Source organism: Erithacus rubecula (assembly GCF_903797595.1).
Source record: "Erithacus rubecula genome assembly, chromosome: 9".
In the NCBI taxonomy this organism is placed as follows: domain Eukaryota; kingdom Metazoa; phylum Chordata; class Aves; order Passeriformes; family Muscicapidae; genus Erithacus; species Erithacus rubecula.
The window spans coordinates 17,374,578-17,400,439 of NC_136660.1; positions in this window are offsets into that span (position 1 = coordinate 17,374,578).

A 25,862-nucleotide genomic window follows, 5' to 3' on the forward strand; every position below is an offset into this window, starting at 1 on the left:
TTCAGAAACAGTTAGATGAATGTGAACATCCAGGGCAAATTATGAAGAATATGAAATTCTTGTGCTTTGTAGAATAAGCCAACTGTAATAGCAAGTTCTGTTCAATTTACAACTGCCTTTTGCTGTCAAAGAAAAGCTGGTTACTTTCTGCTCTGATCATTCCTTTCCTGCATTCTTTCTTTTTGGCACACAGTACTTCAAGCATGACCAGAAGTACTGTGATTTCTGTGGAGCCCCAGATGAGACTTTAAGACAACTGTGACTTCTTGAGGAATGAAGCTATATAATCTTATCTGGACAGTCCCACGTCAATACCATAATTTATATTGTATATAACATATTTTTTCCCAGTATTGGGAAATGTTTGAATGATTTTTATACCAAACCAATTTTCCACAGATTTCCATCAAACAAGTAATTGCTATTTTTACATTGTGGCAATTGAAAGAACAGTTAATTTTGTTCTTAAAACAAACAAACAAACAAACAAAAAAACTCAAACAAACAAAACAACAACAACCACAGCATGTGTATATATATATGGTAAAATTCCAGAATAGCAATCTTATTACAATAGGAGAATTAATCTAATGGATCATGCCATCCTACATTTTTGAATTCACATGATTTGCATGAATTAAAAAGAATCTTTTCTTTGAACATCTAATCACATGTACAAACTGCCATAAAGATCAGTCTGGAAGAAATCTGAGGCCTGTGGTTTAGCATAATGAAAGCCAGGACTTATTTCTCAGTTTTTTTACCTGTGTAAGTCTTCTGACAGGGCATGTGTATTGTGCTCCTTGGATGCAACAGTGACATAAATTGCCCCTTCCTCTTGTAAAAAGATTGGTTGAGCAGCTGCTGCCACAGTAGCAATGTGACTTAGCAATGCCCTGTGGAGCTACAAATAATATATTTAAAAATTCATTAAAGTCTTCACAGAAGCCATTTGGAAATGAAGATAGGTTAGCTTCCATGTTGAGACTTCAGTGAAAGTGTACTCAATCTGTTTGAATGGAATATAAAGGACTCTTGCATTTTTATTCCATATTTCCATCTCTGTATGAGTCAGAGGCCACATTTTCCCAGGTGGAAATGGCTTTTCCATACCAGCACCATATTATTGAGGCACAGGTGGTCTAGAAGCACAGATAGTACTGTTAACTTGGCTACAGAAACAACTCTGTGATATTGATGGCACAATTTATACACTATATTAAAGTTTGCAGGAGACAATATAAATCATGTCTTACTGGAGATCTGAATCAGAACAAAGGATTTGCACACAATTCCTGTGAAATTCTCAAAAGCAGAGGTATTATTTCTATGGCAATAATATTCTTTAGGTTGAGTGAGATTCTATCATGTAGGATAAGGCATGTGGATAAAACAATCACAAAGTCTTGGAAGTAACCATATTCTAGATCTGAAGAATATATTAGATTAGGAGTTCCTATTAAACACTTAGACATTCATAACTGTCCCAGTCTGGGGTTCCTCCTCTGCCCCGAGATCACCCCAGAGGGACACGGAGGGTGGTTCAAACCCTGGTTTTCCCTGAAGCCGCTGAAGAGAAACTGCCGGAGACGGTTTTCTCTTTTTCCAAGGACAGTTTATTGTTTCTTATCTCTGGGACATTTTGCCTGGCCAGCAGCGGTCTGCTCAGCCTGGCATCCATGGTGGAATCTGCCTGGTGAAGGCAGGGCTTATCTTATGTAGTTAGTACTATGTATTACATGTTTACAAAATTTTACCAATACAATACAATTTTATGAAATGGTCCAGCCATGACCCCATCCAATCCAAGAGTGCCAACGTGTCACCCAACATGGATGACATGGAGAAGAAGGAGGAAAAGGTGTCCATCCCCCAAATTCTCCATCTTGGCCATGTGTCCTTTATCGTAAACATTCAAGAAAACCTATTTACCTATGTTCTAACATTCTAATTTACACTCTACTCATCATTATTTTCTGTGTCTCTTCTCTCAATGTGGGCAGATTTTCCCAAGGAGCCAAATCCAGCCCCTGCAGCTCCTGGGCAGCACTCGGGGGTCTCTGAGGGGTCTGCCAGGGGGGTTTTTGCACCCCCAAAGGAGCCAGGGAAACACCCTGGACTCCCACAATAACTATTACTGAGTTGCCATTAAGTTAATGGGAGCTTTGCTTAGTTTGAAAGATCTTGTCTTGAACTCAGAGTCTGACCTGTGAAAAACTTTGGGCTTGGTCCTACTCTGTGGATGTCCATTGAATAAAATAATTTTCATGTTGGGACATGCTATAGCCTCTGTTGTTACATTTTGCTTGCTTTGCTGTTGCATTTTTACCCTTAAATTCTTAAATCCTTAAATTGAGAATTGCTCCAGTCATTTGGATAACATATGACGAAAACTGTCAGGATTCAGAAGGTTATTGGCAGAAACAGATGAAAGAAACATCAAGAAATCATTCTTAATTTTCCAACACCCAAAGTCGGAGTTGGATGAAAAGTTCCCTTCTTATTGCCATAAGTAGTTTCTGTAATTGGCAAAATTACCTGTTATTGTTTGAGTGTGTTTGGATCTCCTGTGGTAGGTTTTATATGTTTGAGAATTGACTGGAAAGAAAAGCAGTGGTTTCCCAAGTCACTGTTCCATTCACACAGACTGGGCTGGAGGTATGAGATTAACAGGGTCTGACATGAATGGAGCTCCTTCTCTCTCAGGCCTATTGGAAAACAAAACACACACCGGCATACATTTGAGGAACTGTGAGTTGACTTTGGAGAGCACTGGTATTTTTACACGATAACAGTCTATTGGATTCCCTCATAAGTCTTTCAGTTCTTCATTACATAAGGACTTTTCCTGAACTGCAGGGCAGAGAGCAGCATGTATGTAATCGCTGTTTCACACTAATGCATCACATGTGCTTTGGATTTCAAACATCAATATTTGTAGGAACATACAGTAGGGCTCTTTCTATGAGCAGGGACTGGATTCTCACACTTACCACCCTTCATGGACTCTTCATAATTCACTGAGCATGGGCTTTGCTTTTTCTTTATTTAAATTTTGTACTTAAAAGTGCCCCTTTATATTTAAGTACCATGGAACCCTTCAGTAATAATCCCAACATGACATTTAGAAGAAGAGGATTTCTTATACTTGGAAATTTCTCTACAACCTTTATTTCTCTCCTAAGATAATTGTTTTAATTGATCATACCAGACAGATTTTCATCAGATGGGAACCTGCATCAGTTTCAATAGTAGCATTGATTTACAGCAACCAAAGGGCTAGTAATCTGATTCTTTTTACACTTTGTTACACAGAGAAATGTGTAGCAATATTTTTAGAAATGTCTATTATGTAGCTGACTTGTTTGGAATAGTTCTTGTTGACTGATTCTGTAATATTACAGAGAAATGTAATAACCAATCACTGTCTCACAGACTATAAGAGATCAAGGCACAGAAAGAATTCACAGGTTCTTGATTGAGTCCACAATTTCATGTCAAATGTGAAGGCTCCTGATACCTGGTGGGCCAATATTTTAGAATGGGAACCAAAACAACCAGTGCTAGGAGCTGGAAGCTAGTGTAACCAACTGGAAGTGTTAAGCACAGAACTCTCTGAAACTGGGGCTTGTCTTCTAGACAGCACCCAGGTTCTTCTGTCCATCCATCCATCCATCCATCCATCCATCCATCCATCCATCCATCCATGCCATGAATCAGCTCCTGAATATAGGCAGACTTACATGTATAAGTGTTTTTGCAGAGAACTGAGCAGGGCTTATTGTCCTGCAAGCAAAGCAGGATGCACCACTTACATGAGAACAGAGTAGCTGATAATTTCCCCCAGAAAGGAGGAGAGCTGAATTTGGTGTCTCCCCACACTGTGCTGAAGCCTAAGGCAGTTCAGCACATCAGTTAGTAATAAAGCTACATACTACTGTGAGGGGAACTCACTTTTGACCCCTGAAGAAACTTTCCAATTGCATTCAGACTTCACCAAACATCTAAATGTGATCAATTAAGCTATAAAAGGACTACATTCTTCCTTTAGTAACACCATGGCAAAACGAATCATATTACTACAATTGCACAACAGATGTTGGCCTTGTATGTCTCAATTATTTCACCTGCTTGGGTTGCAGGCTCCAAAGATCTCAACAGAAGAAAGTGTCCTGTTTCTAAATATGCTGCTTGCTTTCATCCACAATTAATCTGTAAAGAAATAATAAGAACCTAGAAAGTAGCATTCTGAGAGAGAAATGCACTCGTTTTCTTTTGCATGCTCACAATGAGTGCTCATAACAGCAGACAGCTTCTGTTTGCTGCCTTTCGCCTGCTGAGTTAAACAGAAAGAAAAATGTTAATGGTCAGAGCTTGTCAGCAGTACATTGCCATTCACGTTTAGTCACACTTCACTATTGTTTTGTGTAGTTGTTAGGTTACAGATATTTTTAGGGTCAAAAGGGGAGTGGATTCATCCCTCTGGAAACTTTAGTAAAGTTTCAACTCATGTAAGTCCTGCAATACCCACAGAATTCAGTTCACTGACTTCTCACAAGTTGAATTAACAGAAAATGTGAGAAATGCTTTTAACTTTTGAATAATCTGCATGCAATGCTTTCTACCCCTTTGATAAATCTTTGCTTCCACTATAGCATAAGAACATGTTTTCACTTTGCCAATGTTTTCATCAAGAGATCTCAAATTGCTGTAGCTCAGATGCTGACTAATGTGAAGGTAAAGATTACAAACAGACAAACACAAATAGGCAGACAAAGCTCAGTCACAGTGTTAAATATATCTGAGTTTAATTCCATTCCTTCAGTGACAATGGATGAGTTACTTGGTTTTCCTGTGCCTGGATGTAAAATGAAGTGAATACAGGTTTCCTCTGTGCATCTTGTGCATTTGTACTGCAGGAACTTGGAAGCGGAAACAACCACTTGCTATGTCTTCATAAGATTAGTTGGTAGAACTGGGTGCATTTTCTGACATTTTATTTGTTATAGAGGATAGAGTGATGATTCAGAATTAAATGAATACCATTCTTTAAGTCTAACTCACAATCTTACACTCTTTATGTAAGGGCAAAAAACGCTTTCTTCCATAAATCCAGTTTTACTGTCATCTTTGCTGAAGAACTTGCCTTCTTACACTGAGTTTCAAATGTGGCATGGATGACCTGAAGGCAGTTGAGAATTTTACAGAATTTAAAGTTATTTGAAACAAGCTGTTTCAAAATTGCAATATTTGGTGAGGGAGAGAAAAAGGAATTCTATGACATTTCTTCAGTGTATTTTTTTTCCCTGCCCACTTTGCCCTGGCCTACCAATCAGTCACACTGAGTTAGATGTTAGAGTTGTATGTAAAATCTAGCAAAGTCTACTACATGGCCTCTAAAAGGCTATTGAACCAAATAGAGTCCTCAGGCTGTTGGAAAGCATGTTTGGAAAGTGCTTTAACTATGAATTTTGGAATAGCATGCCAGTCTGCAGCAAATTCCTGGGGAAAGCTATTTATTCTGATGTTGCTGTTCAATAAGCAGCTGGTTCAGCCTAGAGGTTACAGAGCACAATCAGGGGTAGAGCAGAGAGTATACAGCAACAGGGATGGCAAAGATGACCTCTCTAAGGGACATAGAGATTCAGTAAGCAAAAGGAAATTACTTTCCATTCATTACTGGGACAATATATATAGTGTTGTCAAATCCCCAAATCAGAAATGAAACTGCACAAAATCATAAAATTGTCTTTTCACGACAACTAAAAGAACTACAGTGCTTTTGAGCACAAGTTTGGCATTTATTTTCTTTGCATCTTGGTCTTCTGAAAATAATGGGTTTTCTCCTGCAAGAGTCACAAAAGCCCCTCAGATTTGTAAGTCCTATATTAGATATACTTTTGCTGTTCTTGTTTTAAGGCTCAGTATGAAATGCAGCAGTTGATGACATTCATTTGAAATAGCAGACTGCTTTTGAAGGCCTTATGATATTATCATGGCCACTTTGAAACAAAAGAGGCTTTTGGAGGTTAAACTGCTCTTAATGGTGGGCAGGTGTAGAACAGAGGAAGAAAGTACCCACATTTCTTTTGCCATAATTGGGAAAGGTGAGGTTTGAATGGTGTAAGAGCTTGTCTCCAGTGTGGGTTCTGTGTCTTTTATAAGGTGAGAGAGATAGGACAAAATTTTAGATCCAAATATATCTGTGGTATGAATGCAAATCCTAAAAAGATGCTGTTTGCATAAGCCTTTTATTTACAGTGGCTCATAATAAGGGAATGATAAAATGTAGCTTTTCCTGTCTCAGAGTAATCAGTGCCTTAAATCACATTTTTCCTGTATATCTGAAGCAAAAAGCATTTCAGTATATGGGAAATAACTTTAGTATAAGCAACAGTTGTTTGCTATTGAATCCTTCTTTTAACTTCATAAAGACATTAAGTTGTGGGGGTAAGATATCCTAATTTATTGTCTGGTTTTGAAATTTACTCATCAAATGTGGAATCAATGAGCTGGTACTTCGCTGAGCTGCATTAATCTTAACTATAAGCTTAACAAAAGCCCATTTAATAAAGTGTGTGAGAACAGAAGCAGGGTGCCTCCATCTCCAGACAACTGTGTACAAAGCCTCTGCACAGCACTGGGTATAGTGAGCTGCTTGGCACTGCTGCAGGTTTACCCTGGCCATCACACTCCCTGGCCTCTATTCTGCACCTCCTGCCCATGAGCCATTTCATAAGCCTCATGAAAAGGGCTTAAGTTTTCTTGTCAGCCTAGGGGTGAGTGAGACATTGTGGGAATGATCAGATTCCTCCCCACTCTTTCTAGGGGAGATGTAGGCCCAGTGATTAAGTGCAGGATGACTTAGACAAAAACAGTGCATTTGATTTTTAGAAAGAAACTTAGGACATTTTTCTTGGGAAAACCTTTGACTGGAAAGAGTTGTTTTAAACTTTCTGTTTGAATCTCTGCTTGCTGCCCAAATATAGTCACAGGAATGGCAAGTAGGATAAGGGAAACTTTTTGCTTCTGTTTTTTGTATTACTACCTAATGAAACTTTCACCAAAACACCTGGGGCTGATTGGAAAATAAGAATTCCAGTTTTGAAAATATGTATTTAAAATTTTTTTTTTGCTATGCAAATGAAAACATTCCAAAATAGTCTATTAAAAAGAAATTTACCAAGGGCTTTGGACACCCAAGTTCACATCACTGATACGGTTTTCCTACAGCAGAAACTTCAGTGTCATTTTTCTTTATGCATTGACTGCCCCATTACAGACTGCTGCCTGTGCTAAAGGCCGCTTTTGCAGTTTGATCAGAAATTCCATCCTGGACCTGAACTTCCTGCTTGGTGTTTCAAACACTGCACTGTGTGAAGGTGAATGAGTAAAACCCAACACAACATTTTTAGCTGGAAAAGAAAGTAAAGGTATTGATGTGCTCAAAGTGTGACTAGTTCTTGTGCTGATTTGTTCAATACTATTGTATCTCTTTTCCCACTTCTTTACAGTTTGAAAAGAATGATTGGAAATCTTAAGCACCTGACTTAGTTCAAAAGGCTTTAAGAAGCCAAAAATACTAATCTTACTGAAGTTAAAAAAACACCTACAAGAGGGACAGATTTGTGTTTAATCTGTTGATAAAAAAGATTTTAACAGTTTCAGGAACAGAATATAATTCCCTAATGCAATAATTTGCCAAAAGTATGCTGGATTCTCTGTCACTGACAAGTATTTGAAAAGACACCCTCATAACTTTAAAGTAACACTACAGATTAACCATATACTGTAAGGTTGTTGCAGGAATAACTGTGTTGTCTTGTATAAATTATCGTGGTGGCTCCATATGATCTTAAAGTTTTCCTGTCTTTGAACCAAAATACACTTCACATAGTGCAAGATTATATATCCTGCAGGACTCCTTCTCCATATTTACCACATATCCTGGAACTTCCCTTAGAATTGCTGTCCATGAGACTAGTTATTTGAGATTATTCCTGCCTGACATTGTTTTCCTGACAATTATGCATAACTGGGGGTGTCATGTGAGGGTGCATAAGGTGCCTTGCTACAGCTCTGGGTGCAGGCAATTGCAGATCTGTCACTGTTTTGGATGCCATTGGCCTTGAATCACTTCAGAAACAGAAAGCTTAAAGGTAGAATTTCTTCCACTATTAATATAACAGGACAGTTGATAAATATGGAACCCCAGGCAGAATTTGCATTTAATGGCTCCAAAATTCAGGTGTGCTATAAAGAGGGTTTGGTATTCATTTCCTTAGGGGTCCTGCCTCTCTTTCTTTGTTGTATTTTTATGTGCTCACTGGAATCTCTGATGTTTGAATGAGGTGGGTTTACTGAGCACCTGGAAACTGGTTTATGATTTCTGATGCCTTGTATCCTTGTTAATTGACAGTCCACAGCCTTCACTCTTTCTGGTACCCTGTAGCTCTGCCAAGCCACATTAGCTCAGCCTCACATCTCCTGGCCTGTGCCTCCCCTGGGGCACAGAGCGACCTGTTCAGCTCCCAGCACTGACAGATGAAGGTAAACATTTTGGGATAAGCAAATCTCATACTCCTTATTTGCACACCTAGGAAAAAATCAAAGTCAGCCATTCATCTCTCCTGTTTGATAAACACAGAAGCTGACCAGGCTGCACTGCATGTGCTTCCCCTGGGGATTGTTTTCATAAGACTTCATGTGAGGATTTTTGTTGCTGTTTTTGAAAACATTTTGAGGTTAGATTGCAAATGTGATGTCCTCATTTACAGCCTTTCCTGAACCATAAATCAAGGCATATGTAATTAAATGAAACAGATAGTCAAAACCTTGACTAAGCTGTTTATTGAGCCTGGAAGGGAAAGAGATGCTGTGGTTTTACAAAAATCAAATATAAAGATCCACTTATAAAATGTAGCTGACAGAATTCAGGTACAGTGGCAGTGATGCATGATAGTGGGTAGCAATGTGTACTGTCTACTGAAGAAACTCATTTGCTAAGGCAAAAAGCTGGACTGGAGAACACTCAGCAGTAAGAAATGAGAGTTGTTCAACTCAACTTGCTTAGTCCTGTAAATTTTTTTTTTTTTTGTAGCGGGGAGGTGTTTCCATGACACAAAGCCAAAATTTGTCTTGCCTTCCCCCACCTCTGGAATTTTTTTCTAATATTAGTTATATAAGGTGGAGATTTTCTAGGATCAAAAGATATGATGTGTCTAATCTTCTAAGCTTAAAATTTACTTTTATGAAATAAAATTATCTTTCAAGAAGTGTATTGTTTCTCATTGAAAAACGTTTACATGGGAAGAGAATAAAAATGTCAATCTTCTTGCGTAAAATTTTTGAAATAGATGCTTGTGAAATGTTTTCACCATACATTTATATGCATACATGGATCCATGTATACATGTTTGTTATATTTATTGTACAACTATTGATGCAAGTAAATAGGGCTTCCTGAGCTCATTCTTCTTTGGAGTACTTTTTAACTTTAACCAGTCCAGCTTCATCTAGTCTACATTGTATTCTTTGCAAGTCCTTACAGTCCTATTTTGCAAATATACCATGAGCAAATTTCTTAAAATCATGGCAGTGCATCCCAGGATGGGCATCTTTCCCTTTCCTTGCTCTGCTTCTATTCTTGGACCATGCACAACTCATTACTGTTTGTTGGAATCTTCATGTGTGCATTAGAATTAAGTCAGTACCCTATTCTTCACCACTGCCTTCTGCTTTCTGCTTCTTACCTGGCAAATGAGAAAGGACCATTCGTAGCAGCTGATACATTCTGGATTGCCCCTGCTGTGGATGTTTCCCCATGTCTTGGCCATCCGTGCTTGTCAGCTGCAAACATTTGAAAAGTCAAGGTAACAGTGATGCTCTCTTCTGCATCTAAGGAAATCCACTGAGGAAATCAGCTGCTGGTGCCACTGAGCGCCTCTTTTCTAAAGCTGATCAAGCCTCTCTGTAGCTATGGATCTTCAGATCTCTTTAAGGTTGTGGAGAAGTTTTGAGCACCTGCAAGTTTTACTAAGGTGACCAAACCAAAATCCTATATGGATTTGAGGTTGTTTAGTAGGTTAGTTGGTTCAGTTGCAAGAATTTCCAGATGCAGGATAGAATCTGAAGTGGCACCACCTCTCAAAGTAATGGAGCTGATCTCTCAAGACCAGTTTTTCCAGAAACCACTGCAGAGATGTAATTGATGCTGGGGATAGAAAGATGGGAAGCACATACTCAACGATTCCTCTTTCAAAGAGATGGCAGCAACAAAAGCCAACTCTTACTCAGTGTCTCTGGGAATGCCAGCAATCAACAGCTGCTGCTATCAGTGAACTCAAGGTATGTTTGGAGAGGTTATATTTTATCATCAGGTCCTTCCACAACAGTGATGTGTAGCTGGAGGATGATGAATGGAAGTTGTCATGATAAAGATTGAATGGGAGGGTGTGGGACAGCTGGCGACTTAGCATGGAAGTGGCAGATGAGTTGGAATGACAAACTGTTCATGACATTTTCCACTGGTGTTCATGCTATTTCAATCTGATTCATAAATTTGCAATGGATTATAAAACATGTCTTTTAAAAGAGACAGTGCTTAAACCTTCTTCTTAATAATCAATAGGATTCTAGAAACTTTATCTGATTACTAATGAAAGTTACCAGTTCTCTCTCTTCAGATTTCCAGCCTGAAAATCATGTAAGAACCATAAAGTTAAAATTTTACACACAAAATTTGTCTAGTTGGTAGCAAACAGAATTCTGCATGAATTAAAACTTGGGGAAGAGGTGTTTTCTAAGTACTTATTGAAGATGAGATACTGTTAGGATTATTTTTTTCCTAAAGCTGCAGCAAAAAGTTCCCTCACAGATGGAAATTTTACAGTGATTCTGCTCTACTTACCTGTTGGTTTGTGATTAAGTAGGATCTAGTAGGCTACATGCTGCCTGACAGAATATACTATTATTGTACAGAATACAGATATTATTTGGTTTGATTAAAGGTTTTGTTATTAAGTTTAATTTCTTAGAGATTCAGGCTCAGGTATGAGATAATTAGATTAGCAGAATCTGGGTCTTTATGGGAATTACACAAGCAAATTATTTCTTAGAAATGAAGGAAGTTAAATTTCATTCTCCCAGTGAAGCAATTTTAAACAGGAAGGAAATTGCATATACACTTTTTTTTCCACATTCAAGTGATGAAGGCTAATATAAAATCTGAGTGCTGCACAGAAGAGTGGCTTGAGACTTTTTCCTCCAATTCCAGAAAAATATATTGAAATATATTTTGTGTTCACCTTTCTAAAGAGAAAATTATGCTTGCAAATCAGGAGCACTACTTGCTCAAAGGCTCAAGGCTTTGCTAGGACAAAATACCATCTCAAGCTGTGCAGGGAGAGTTGAAACACCAGGAAGCCCCCAAGCCCTGTACTTCATCAGGTACCAGATATCAGACTGTGCACCTCACAGATCTCCATGTACCCATCTGGCCAGGAGAGAGTGGATTTTATGTGTTTACAATGTGTGCATAGCACCCCAAAGTGCCAGAGGCTTTAAAGCTTTTCTGTGATGACAGGGAGGCAACAGGGTAGCATTCACTGAGGCCATGCCTTGGGGCAGCTGAAAATCCAGCTAAGACTAAAATACTGAGAACTAAGCATATGTTGGTGTGTTTTGCTGAACAAAGATTGATTTAAGCAATACATATAAATGTGCTGTGAAACTTGAGCCTCCATTCCAAGCTGAAAATGATCAAAATAGCAATAATTTTTAAAAATGTACCAGAAAGATGGCTTCAAAGAGTTGTGAATGGAACTGGCTAGTGATTTTTTACCTAAGAACAGCATCTTAACAATGTGGGTGACTGCTAAGAAACTGTGCAGCCTGCCCAGCTTTCCTGTTTTAGCTCACAATAGAGGAGGTGTCAGGCTGCCCACAGCCACAAGTGCATCATTATACTCACCAGCTGTTTATGTGTAATGTCCCTGAAACAGGTTTTTGGACACCACTGGGCTCCTTCCAGATCTACACTGAGATAGGAACCAGGCTGTACAGACCAGTAATTAGTCATTTCAGCTTGGGTCTGTCCTTTTTTGCCCTAAGAACTAAGCCAAAATGCCGTTAGAAAAATATGTGATCAACCAAATTTGTTTCTTATTCATTTTGTGTATGTGGGAGTTTCTGTAATTTACCATTTTGTAGGTGGCAAGCAGCAAGAAGCACATGGAATTCTGTCACCATGTTCACATCCAGGAAGGGAAATGCCATAGATGGAGGGAGGAGGGAGGAGGTTAGGAGGGGTGAGGAGAGAAGCAAACCACATTCTGAGCATCCACTGCCCAGAGGCCATGCAGTAAAGTGATCCAAATAATATTTATTTGTTTAAAATATCTTAATTTTGCTGCAAGTATGGAACCCTTAAGGTAATTTTGAAAAGTAACACTTTCAAAAGGGAAAAATAAGATTTTTATTTTCAGTTAATTTAAACTATTTGAAATGTATTTTCTCCCTTCTATATCTATTTCAGATTAAACATTTTGCTGAATTTAATTTAAATAGACAGTTTTGGTCTTATGAACAGAAGTCTCTTCAGGTATCAATTCTTAGTAGCTAATAGGACACCAGACATAAAAATTTTCATGTGATTCCAGTTCATCATAGATCAGAGCATAACGTCTTGGACCCTCCTGACCTCTAAAAGAAAGCCATTAGATGAACTCTAGATTTGTGGCTTACCTCTATTTTCCATGCAGAGCCTAAACATTTTCACTGATAGCTATTATCCTTAGCTGGCTGTAAGTATCTTATTTACTGACCCCTTGAATATCAATGGCAGGGCCTTTAGGTGGGTCCATGTTGTACCAATATAAAGCAAGAAGCCCCAGTGCAATGTGTTTTCATCTCTTTTTCCCTTACTCTGAAAGAGGCAACTTGCTGTGCGTTGTTGATTCAGCTGGAGCTCCTGGGTGGCCCATGTGCAGTTGGTCACAGGTAGATGTATTGCAGCAGTGCAGACAAAATCCTGGATTAGTGTGGTATGACTGGTTCCAGGAAAAGAGGTATATCCTACCAGCCAACACATGATATATAGAAAGTATTTTTGGCCATTGGTACTACTTTGATGCCCAGAAGCAGGAGAGGACATGACAAAGATGCAATGTGGCAATACTTCAACAAAGGAATGTCTCTCCAGCTGCTTTCTAAGTATTTTTTAGTTTTGTTTCTATCCTGGCTGATCCCTGTAATTTCATCTTAGAATTTATTTTTATCATTTGATGACATGACAACTTAATAGTATCAAATGTGATACATATAAGCTTAGTATCAGGCTAGATCAGTTGCTGCTCTTAATACACTGCTTCCAACAAAGTCTGCTGACCTCTGTCATCATCAATACAATATATCCAAATGGTGGATAAAAATCACCACCTATCAAGTCACATTATAGACTTTCCTTTTCTTGTATCTTGTCTGCTGTAGTTTACCAAAGAATCCCCCATCACTATTGGACTTTCATCACAGTACTATGTATGCACCTCTAGTACCTGGTCTCATTGTGTGGCAGTCTCTTTGTGAAGATGTTCCATCCTTTTGGGGTGATGAGCACTTCTAGGTTGATATTTGAAAGCTACTATCTAGCATATCAGGCCCTTGGATGTTATGGGATTCACTTGTAGGGTAGAGCACAAGACAAAAACCCCATAAAGAACAGAGAGTGAATATTCAACAGAAATCAGTGCTTAATTACAGCCTTTGGATATTACTAGTCCAGATAGTCTGGAACAATAGAATAATGCAGCTGTCTAAGGAAATAATTTTCATTCTGAAAATGCTCCTTAGTACCTACCGAGACAGAAATCCCAACCTGCTCACTCTCCTTAGCTGGTAAAACAGCTCCCTCTACTGCAGCCACGTCAGAAGTCTTGTCTGTAACAACCTGTGGTTCTTTGCCAGCAGTACATTTATGAGCTGTTTTCAAAGAGTAAAATGTTTTCAAGCCCGCTGAGATGTTGAACAATACAGCTGAACAGATTTTGTTTTCCACTTGCACCTTATACCAGGTTTTGACAGGGAACATTCTCTTATACAAGAAAATCTCTGTATCTCAATGCTTTGATGACAATAGTTGCCAAAAAGCAGACAAATGTTTTCATCTACACACGGGAGATATATCTAAACTTTGTTTTTCAATGTGGGTAAAAGTATGTGAGATAAGGAATTTGAATTATGGAAGCTGTTCAAAATTGAAAGGAAAGAATTAGGAATGAAATCTGGCCTTGCATTCTAGACAACAGAAATTCAATTTCTGACCATTGGCTGATTGTTTCATGTCTTTGGGATGCTTGGAAAATGGGTGGTTTGAGAATAATTCCTAATGATTGTAGAAGGCTCCGAAGCATTAGAGAAGGTAATGTTGAAAAACAGGCCCACAACAACCTGATCTTATGACTCAGTGGCAAAACGTTGATGACAATTACTGACTGGTCCATAAAAAAACCCTCAAACCCTATTGTTGCCTTAATACAATTAGATTTTCAGTTCCTGAGGCATTCTCTGAAAAAATATGCACACAAGAATTTACACTTTACCTAATGAACATGATAATTCTCTTCAATATAAAAATAGATATCAGTTTCCAAATTGTCTTTAATGTGAGTCTCCTTGGTCAGGTTTCCTCCCAGGTTTTCCTCTTCCTGATCTTATCTGAAATACTTTGTTCAATTACACAGGCAATGGGATCTAGAACACATGGATACATATAACCCTGTGGCGGCAGATAAATACTTTGAAATGTTTTCGTTACACAAAACTTTTTGCAGAAAAAACTCAGAAAGATGATTTTTAAAGATTTTCCAAAATACTTTTTTGGAGTAGACCTTTCCTTAAGCTTCCTGGCTGGGTCTCAAGCAAGCAGAGAAGGCAGATCATTCTCTTCCTGCTCCCCTGCCACAGCTGTGACCAGTTCTAAAGCCTGACTTAAGGCTTAGACTTGAGCAGACTGGCAGCTGACCCAGGGGAACCTTTGTCTGTGGATGTGCTGGACGATGTTGAGAGAGCAGAGCCTTTGAAAAAAGGGATGGAAAGCATTAGATGAAATTCTGATACTTCAATTGTTTCTGGGGTGGGAGAGGTTCATGACAGAGACTGATAAAAGAGAAATAAACAAAAACCATGTGGCTGTTTTGCTATGTCCCTTTCAGTCAGCAGAGGTTCTGTGGGGATGCAGAACTAAGCATGATGCCAGCTGCTTGTCACTTCTGGAAGGAGCTGGAAGCAGATGTGTGTCTATGAGTTGGGACACCTTGTGTTTCCTCACTTTTTAGTCTAAGTGAGAAGTCTTGCATTCTGTGTCTTATTTACAAATAGTTCCAAATCAGTTCTGCAGGAAATGGCCCTTCAAAGAGTGTAGAGACAGAAACAGTGTAAGAAGGGAATCTATAGATGTTCCTCTTCCATCGTGGCAACTGGTTATTAGACATCTCTTTCCATACACAAATTCTGAGGAAGAAATTGGATGCAGCAGCATCACTCCCCATCACTCAAGCAGGACCACTGGGTCCAGTCAGAAAATACCCAGAATGAGGAGAAAAATACAAGGATTTGACCAAGAATTCTTAGAGCAAGACACTTAGAGTGTCATGTGACTGTGTGTGGGGGGAAAATGGAAAAGGTGGTTGAAACCCAGGAACTGGAAAGACCAGATATGACTGTCAGTGCTGAGCAGGAAATGGGAAGACAAGAAAAAGGCTGATGCTAAATAAGTTTAGAATATAAAATAGACAATGAGAGGAGAAAGTCTAAGTGGAAGGAAGGAAACAGAGGCAAGAAATAACAGATTCTGCATGGGAAGAGAGTGAATAGGGAGACTGAGAGATTGAGAGAGGTTAAAAATGGGGGTTCCATGTAGAAAGAGCTGTGTGAATATGCAATGCAACCCACTGATTTTTCTCTCCAGAGCAACTGAGTTTCCATACCAGTTTCAGCTATCTGATTAAATGCAAATTATGTGCAGCTAGCACACAAGATCCCCTCTAGGATCTGCCTTATCAATCAAGCAGCCTCAGTTGGGCCTGTTAGCTTAAACTTATAACTCCACAATATCACTGTACAGACACAAGTCCAGTGTGGGGCTGTAAATAAAAGTCTAAGTTAAGTGTACAATGAAGATTTAATATGTGCATTTACAGACCATTTATTGCAATGTGACTATGCTCTTAACTGTAGCAATGTGTTCCTAATGTATTAAAGATAACATTTAAATGAGAAAAAATTATGCTAAATTGATATTGTAGAGGGAGGAAGAGTGAAGGGATGCTTTTTGTGGTCCTTACAGTATATAAATGGGTCATAAGCCTTGCAGTTCTTGTGCTACTGTTTTTGACATGAAGAGTAGCCAGTAAGGTCTTATTTTCTGCTTCAGTGCAAGGAACAGATTTGCTGTTGGACTTGCAGAAGGTCATACAGTGATGTTAGTGATTCATAGTAGCAGGACAATGGTCTCCTGAGAGCAGCCATGAAATCTGAATTTGCTAACTGGAAATAATGATATTGTGGTGGAAGGCTCTCATCTGTTGCCAAAGACTCTTAGTGGAAGCTTGTTCCAAACCATGTTTACCACAGTTGTCTCTTTTCCTTTTGCTCACCATGATCCTTTCCTGGCACATAAAGATGAGAAGAATCATGTAATTTGCCACTTTTCTTGTCCAAATAACAAAAATTTTGGAAATTCTGACTTTACCCAGAAGTGGATTTGGAAGAAACAAATTAGCTCTGTTCACCTCACCAGTGATAGAATGTCAGTAAAACTTTTATTTATGTGATATGAAATTTACTGACAGACCCATATTTAAACCTCTCCAACCTTTGCTGGAGCACATGAGAATTGGACTGGGGCTCCTTGTTCCTACAGAGGCTGGGAGGTTGTGGAGACATTGTGATAGACCATGGGGACAGAACCCAATTAGGGACTTGGAGGCCATTGTAGCACAGACTTCTTTTCTATGCAGCTTTTACAAGTTGTTTTACCATTTTATGAGAGTTACTTAAGCAGAGTCAAATTCAGAGTGCAAAACCTTCAAATGTTTTGAAATGGGAACTGGTCACAAGGTCCCATTTAGATTGTTTTGATCATTGTTGAAACCTAGCAAGAGGTTGCTTCCTCTGAAGTTCAAAGTGACTCAGAACAGATAAATATACTCAATACTTGAAAAATATTCCAAATGTTAAAAACAACCTCCTTTTGTTTCTCTGGTGCTTAATAATGCTTGCCATGAAAATGCCTTCAAGCCTTACTCTGACATCTTTATGACAGCCCAGTTCTTATTAAAAAAAAATCGCTTACTACTTCTTATCTCCTTTAGCAGTTTTATGGATTTTAAGAGATTTATTTCTGTTGTGATTTGGGTTTTGGGGCTGTGGTAATTTTTGTGTTTGATTTGTTGGGTTTTCTGGTGTCTTTCCCCCATGAAAAATGAAAGAATAAAAAAAGTTGGGTATTTTGTTTACTGGAGTGAAAAAGTGAAATCTAGAAAGTTGCTAGTCAAAATAATAAAAAAAAAAGGTTGAATTTCTTGAAATGTTTTTTCAGTAGTTTAAAAACATTGCCTCACTTTGATCTTTTAAAATGCCTGCACTTTGAACACAGAAATTAAATTTTCAAAACAAAATCTTGCATTGAGAAGAAAAACAAAATTAGAAAAGCTTAGTCACACTTGTACATATTTTGAGGTTTTCCATCTCCAAGTGCTGTTGTGTGTCAGCAAGGTTAACTTCATTAGGGAAGTAAGAACGAGGTTTAGAACATGATACCTGTTTTGTCCTCATAATTAGAAGAGGTTGCCAAAGCTCATCACAGTATATTCTCCTCCTTCTTTGTATGTGAGTGCCTCCTTTTCAACTATGATTCTGGAAAATCAGCCTGAAGCCTGCCTAAGGAACCCAACAGAGGACTGTGTGCTGTAGAGGTGTGTTATTCTGCAGGGTTCAGAACATGATCAGCTCACTCCCTGAAATATGAAATCTGTTAGCTGTGCCCGCTGCGGTAGTGAATGCTGCACTCTGAGTGTGCATTGCATTCAATAATCTCTCTTCAGATTTATGGCACAGGAGAGTCTATCAGACAAGTTTCAAATGGACCAAGGCACCACTGGCATACTAGGCAGCCAGTATCCATCTTTTCCCCTGATTTGGTATTCCACCACACAGGTTGGAGAATGCCTAAGTGGTGAATTTGTGTCAGATTGTGTAACAGTACCGTAACAACATTCACTTCAGTGTCACAAAAGCTGTATTGTGCTGTTTGTAAAGCTTGTTCAAATTCTAATTCATACTTTCCATGTTATTTTGCTAATTTCCTTTTGTTTGGTTGGTTTTAAATTTCATTATTTTAAAAATTCATTTAAAAATAACTGCGAAACTCTCAAACATCACCTAGACAGGCTGTGGAGTCACCTTGCTTAGAGATATTCAAAAGCCATTAGACACAATTGTGAGTAAAGCACACAGGAGACCCTGCTTGAGCAGGGAGGCTGGACCAGATAAACTTCAGCCATCCTCCTAACCTTACCCATTTTGTGAATCTTTAATTTTTTTAAATATAGATACAGGCATTTGTTTTTTAATTTTAGTCTTTTAAAGATAGAAAAGGCTTCAAAAGTTCTTTTAGTTCAGTGAGATTATTTAGGGGACTAATGAAAACATTTTAACATTTTATAAAAATGTCCATGATACAGGAGTAGATCTGGTCAGTACTGTGACTGGCAGACTAACATCTAGTCTGTACCACCTTTCTTTGAGGCTGCATTGCAGAATAAAAGTTTAAGAAAAAGATTAGATTTGGATTTCTCATGGGATACACATTAATACTCTTTAGCAGCATGGAAAAGAATGATGTTTGTTTTTACTGCAATGGAAGTTCAACACAAATGGACTGTGTTGCCCTCAGAAAAGACAGACATCATGTATCACTTCAGCATTGGTTCTGATCTATTGACTCAGACAGCTTGCTTATGGTCAGCCTTTTTCCAATGCTCAGATTTCTGAAAACAACACAAAGGAAGAGAAGGAGAATTATTTTTAAGTGGATCAGCCCTCCCTGTGTTTTTAAACCATTTTAGGTGTTGATCACAATGCAAGGTATATACATGGAGGCATAGGGTGAGTTAGTAAATACTATACTGATAATAGCTCTTTTAAAAATTTGTCTAGACATCCACAGCAGGTGGGTTCTTTCACTACCCCACAATATCTAAAGGGGGTTGTGAGTGCTTCTGAAGAAGATAAGAAAATCAGAACTAAAGGTTCCTGTAAGAGGAGTCAGTTCCAGTTGGAAGTTTGAGTTTGTTCTCATAGAATCAAAAGTTAAGCAAAGAACTGTGGAGGTATAAACTGGATTATATAAAAGGCTGTGTGCTGTAATGGGGCAGCATTGGCAAACTGTTCTCTCATCCTTTTCTCTCTTATGAACTGTATCACATTTAACTGTATTACTTGAGAAAAGAAAGTCTCTTCACACTTCTGTCTCACCAACACAAGATTCTGGATTATGTGCTGTGTGTGGGACAGTAAAAGAGGCTTCAGCATGTGTGTCTTTTGACAAAGAACAAACTTGACTATGATGTTGTTCATCATCAGTAAACAAGAAATTTGTTGTTAAGAAACTGCTTACCAGAATCTAAGCAGCACTGTAAATTTCAAGACAGTCTTTGGCCACATCAGCTTGACTTTTTCTAGGCTTTATGGTGTTAAGCTGCAAGCATGGAAACTCATGCACTGAGTATACAGTGGGAGAACTTTCCTATTGTTCCTGGAACACAGCAGAAAAGCATGCTGAGAACTGGAAGAACAACTTAGCAATAAAAAGGTGAATATAACAAGCAGCTCCTAGGGCATGAGCTCTCAGACAAGGCAAAGAATTCCTCACCCCATCTGTTCTGCAAGTAGTGGATGAACCTCTAAGTAACCAGAGTTTGGTTAAGAATTTAACAGCTGGAATCTCCCAGCTATCAGAATCATATGTCTGTGTTTTATACCCCAAACGCCTATCCTCACAAATTCTGAGAAGCAGATCTCTCCTTAGAATATTTTATTAGATTAATTCCTGAAACTAGAAGTACAGCAATAAAAAAATAAAATAAATAATAATAATTTTAAAAAAGCAGTGCACCACCTTCTGCAGCCTTCAGACTGTTTAGAACATTTCCTGTAGCATGCTGAACAAGGTCATTATCCTGAGGTTCAGTTGGACTCCATTCCATTCCAGCATGGAAGGCTGGCTTGACACAGGTATGACATTTAGACTGGAATCCGGAGTTTCATCTCAAAATCCAGAAATTGTTGGCTGCAGAAGGCAGAAGGGCTAAGCAAAAAGATCCTGGTATAAGCAAGTGAAAAGTCAGTATTATTGACTGGAATTACATTTATGAGTTAGCAGGCTGGAAAAGCCTGTCATTTCTCTGGGTATGTCTAAGTGGAATGTTTGCTGCAGATAACCCAAGCTGCCACTGATTTGGCCAGAAAATGCCAGACTAGTGTTTTCCTTGTACAAAGTGTTCTTGAGCTTTTCCCCCAAAGTATTGGACATGCTTTTCATCAGTATAGGTTGGCATGACTTCTTTTTCCATCTGCTGGAGGAGGGGGGGCAGGATGGAGTCAATATTTTAGTTTCTAAAAATAAGCATCCCAGTTCCACTGCCAAGAAGTTGGAAACTTTCACTCAACAATAGTATTTAGAGTTTCCATTTGCTTTGGCTTCCTCCTCTAGATGCCAGTGTTGTGGAAGGATATTACCTACATGAGCAGTACAGGTTTATGTGAATGAAAGCTTATCATGCCAATTCAGCCAGCCAGCAGTGTGGCACACTGAGAAGAAGAAAGTGTGGGAGTTTAAAGAACAGAGTAGGATGGAAGGGAATGGTCTTCTTAAGGCATCAAAAATTCAAGGTGGAAAATTCAAAGAGAAGCAATTTCCCAGGGCACTGCCTGTAGATCATCACAGATGCCTGATCATTGCTTGTGCTTGTTTTTTTCAAAGGCTGCTGCCCTGGAAAGTGCATGGATTGGGATGATTGGTGGCATAATGACAGTTGTGAACACTATCATCTGCCACTGAGTGAACAGTAATTAATAAGGTCTGCCCTGAACAATTCCACTGACATGTGCAACAAATTCTGAAGGGAAGAGACACTCAGTCTGGGGTCCCACCCATCCATTCCCCCTCCTCTCCTTTATCTTCTCACCCTACTTAGAAGCAATTTTTTTCTTTTTTTTTTTTTTTTTTTTTTTCTTCCTTCCTCCCCAGCAAAGGTCACAGTGTATAGAAAAGATTGAAAAATATTTTTTTCTTTGGTTTATATTTCCAACAATGTTATAGACTTCCTTGGTGTGGTTTAAAGCTCCATTAGGAATTCCCAGGAAACGGGATTTGTTTATGTTGATGCTTTGCAGCTATGAGAGTTCTGTGTGTTGCTGAAAATCATTGGTTGCTTCACTTTGTAAGTGCAGCTCTCTTTTCTCAGTAATCACTTTCTTGTATTTTAGTTAGTTTTGTTGTTGTTGCTTAGTTTTCAAGTCTCATTTTACTGCAGTGCAAAAGATTATGTACCAGAAATAAAGGAAAATATTTATTTACTTTAATCTGAGGTATTCCATGTACTGGTTCTCGGTCAAAACATACAGAGAGACATTTTTTTTTGTTTAAGTAGTGATCCATTAAATTGTCGCATTTTCAAGGTAACTTCAAGGTATGAAGTTCTATATGCAATATAATTAATACTCATAACACAGAGAGCTAAATCAGGTGGAGAACCCTGGAGCTTGGTGTGGTTATCATTTTCAGAGGGCCTAAACTGATGTTCCTTCAACTAAACATGACATTCAAATTCTGAATTCTGCTATTGTATGTATATCTAGATTAATTCAACAACAATTATCATCTAATGTCCCAAGTAGACAAACAATTTTATATCTCTACAGATGTGAAACTCAGAACAGCATTAAGTGTGTATTTCTCTCACACCCTTCTGTGCTGCTTTTCTATACCCAATGCTAGCAACATTTGAGCCAACTTCAGGAAGCAATAAAGCCATGGAAAAGTGGCACTTAGTTAAAGTTAAAATTGAGTGTGAATGGAATTAAATTTACAACTGTTCTTAATCATGCTGCAGTCATTGTTTTGCATTGATTTTATCAGATGTATCAGGTGTAATTTTATCAGATGAGTCCCATGAATTCACAGATTATGGATTATTCCATGGCTGCTTTGTAGCATTTGGAAACAGGTGCTATTGACCCACTTCTGTGGAATACAAAACTGAATAAGAAGGAAGAGACTACCACCTTCTCTCCCCAGAAAATTTAGGAGGAATGAACTGTCCTGAACTTGGCTACTTTGAGTAAAAGTGAGAAAGTAGAGAGTATCAGTGAGAAAGTGCAGAATATGTTTTATATGCATGCACACATACACGTACATGTGTGTGCATTTTCTTTTTTAGCAGTAGTGACTCATGACAACTGGAAACTTGGCACCTTCCCTTATTTCAGGTCTGGCATTGTGCCCACTCTGTACATAGAAGGACTGAAAAGCTTTTCAATTTCTCCAGTCCAATTCATAATGCAGTTGCACAAGTTGCCACATGTGTGCTATTAGAAAGTCTCAGTGCAAATGGAAATAGACCTTGTCACGAAATATAGGCATTCATCACTGCTGATGCTGAGCTTCCCCACTTGGAGAATAGTTAGCTGTCTTGAAGTTCATTTAAAAACTGATTAAAGCTTTGAAATGGGGCTGACTGGCTAATCCTGTTTATTCCCTCATGCCATTTGAAATTAATTGGAGGAAGATCAAAGGATGAAGGTTGTTGACTTCTACAGGTAATAAAAATGCCTCCTGCTCTGAGATTTGTAAATCCCCTTTTCAATACAATAAATGAAAACTTTTTACAACTATTTTGGATTCTCATGGTGTATGGATTCAGCATAGCAAAAACCCCACCAAAACCTGAGGTTAAATAATATAGGATCAGGCTCTACTCACAGCAGCCACTGACTGCATAAAATGTGGGAAACCCTTAGAAGTTCATTATTTCTCATGATACATAGCATAGTACAAATGGCTGGACTGGTTTTCTGATCTGGACAGTGCTGAACACTTGGAACTTTATCTGAGTCCCCTGAAGTGCTAATGGAATGCAAGCAGGGTTGTGATCTCTGGTTTGAATTTAAGAGTTTTGAGACTTATAATAACTTACCTCTGAAGATTGTATTGGCATAAGAGGAGGAAATTGAGAAATTGACACCTTCAAAAAGAAAAATAGTTGCAATGTCACTTAGACCACTAGCTGAAAATACTTCTTTTAGCAACAGGAAGGGTTATGCTGAGTGAAGCCACCTCATCACATATGAATTAAATGTTACTGGGCTTTTTTCTACATCTCTTTTGTTTTTGGTCATTCTTCTAATCAAAGTGGAAGATAATTTATAATAAACTTAGTAAGTATTTGAAGCAGGGTATTTTGGATATATTTAGTAGTGGATATATCTCCAGAGCAAACATACATAAAATCAGTTATCATGTTTTACAGATTAATTTTAGAAGGCAGGGGCTGCTCAGCACTCATTACAATGAAGTCTCTGTGCTGGTGAAGACAATTTTCACAGTGAAATCAAGTAGAGTTTTTATGATAACAGTCAGAATAATATATACAACAGAGATTCCAGAAAAAAATAAGATATAAATAAAGATACTAATATTAGATATTACAAAGATGTAAGTGCCTTATTCTATATTGCTATGAGGTAGCAATATTCCACCTGCCTGCATTGTACCTAAATGAATATGTACTCATCTTTCCAGTTCTGTTCTACTTGAAACACTGACTGCTCAAATGGCTTCTGTGGCTCATCTTGGCAGCTTGGAAAAGCTTGGTTCAGAGGGTCCCTGTTTTGTTAGCAGTGATTCTTTTAATGAATGTCTCTATGGTCGCTAGTTCCAGCTGGAGTCTGAAACAAAAGTTTTGAGTAATGTTCCACAGAACAGTCTGGGGTTTTCCAGCCCAGCCAGATGCTGGAGGTCTTGGAAATCTTGCTAAAGAGCCTTCACATATCTGCCAGCTCAGTTGTTGCTTGGCTGTCTACAGCTGTGGAGGACTGGCTTTGATGGCCTGGATGCCCCCTACTAGGACTCTGTTCACACATTTAGATTTAGATTGTTTGGTTAGGATCTAGAGAGAAAGATACTACTTTTTTAGCTACTTCCCCAATTTTTACTCTACCCTCTCCAGTTAAGATTATTACTGGCAGGTTGCAGTGTGTCATGAGAGTGGAATGGCACAAAGCTGTAAAGGCCAAGCCTGAAAATGGAACTTAACTTGAAGGGGATACACTGGCTCTACTTCTTCACTTTTATCCTAAAATTGTATTTTCTTTACCAACCATTTTTTTCCTGGGTAGCTTTTCTTGTGCCAGATCCTTTATGCTGGTCAATGCACTGAGGAAACAAAAATCATCTTTTCCACGCCCTTTTACTCTTATAAGGAGAGGGCTAATGGTTACTACATTGAGAGTTTAAGAAACTAAAAGTAGTTGATTTTTCCCCACTGTTCTAAACAATTGTATAGATAGTACACTGGAATGTAATATTATCTTGTTGCAGAAAATGCTGCTCTTATTTTTTGCATCTTCTATCCAGCAGTATGCCTAGTGTTAGGCTGCTGCTGCCTGCAAGGTTAGGAGTTAAGTGCTGATTTTTCATGAACACCAGGGATAAGGAGTATGGACTAGCAGCCACAGATATCAGTAGTACTAAATTCCATGACATGTCAGGTGTACATCTTGAAGGAAAGATTAAATATAGAAAGAAACCATCTTTTCATATCCCAAGTCTAGATGGGAACAGGGAAAAATTATTTGTGCCAACCTTTCTTCTCTCTGCCCACTTTCATCCCACAGTTTTAGTACCAAACAACCCAAACTTTTGGAGCGTCTCAACTATTGGAATAAGATGTTCTTTCATGTTTGGTTTCCATCTGGGTCTGGAGGCAGAAATACCAGAATACCACAAGACAAGCCTGTTGCATGCTATTTCTGATCATGGACAGGAATCTGGCCTGCCCCCCAGAAGGGCCTAGATGTGCTACAGCATTAGCAGGCATCCCCCAGAGCTCTGGGAAGTAAAGCAGTGTCAGACCTTCAGCTCCCTGGACTGTATTTTCTTGGTTGCTGGGTGCATGCAAACTTTGCCATGTAAATGTAGGCAGCACTTGAGGACTTCCCAAATACAGCACTGTGCCAGTTTGTGGCAACTTCTGTAAGCAGGTAATGAAAAGTATTGCCCAAAATGCCCAACAATGGTGTGTAGATCTCAGCTGTTCTCAATTGTTATTCAGTTTATAGCTTTCCTTCTATGCTGCTGTTAAAGCCAATAAATATATTATTATATGCAAGAGGATCCTTCCATGAAAATAAAAACAGCATTTCTGAAAACATGTGCAAATGAGTGCAAGTTTCACAGAGTATGAAGTTAGTAAGTAAGAATGTGTTGTGATGTTGGTTACATTTGTTAACTTCAGAGCATTCTTCGGGCTTCTGTGTACAGCAGCAAAATGCCCCATCTATCTTCCCTTACCCTGACAAAGTGCCCTCATTAAGGGATTAAAGATGTTATTGCAATACTATTCATAATGTATACTCTTTGCAGCCCCTCACATCTGTTTTCTGCACTATTTATCCAGTCATCAAGACCCTTATTCATATTTGCCTTGGAGATAACAGGACAGCATACCAAATGATTCCTGGGCTGAGAGGAAATGGGAGAGAGTTGGTGTAATGGACTAATTAAAGACTTCAAGCTCAGACCA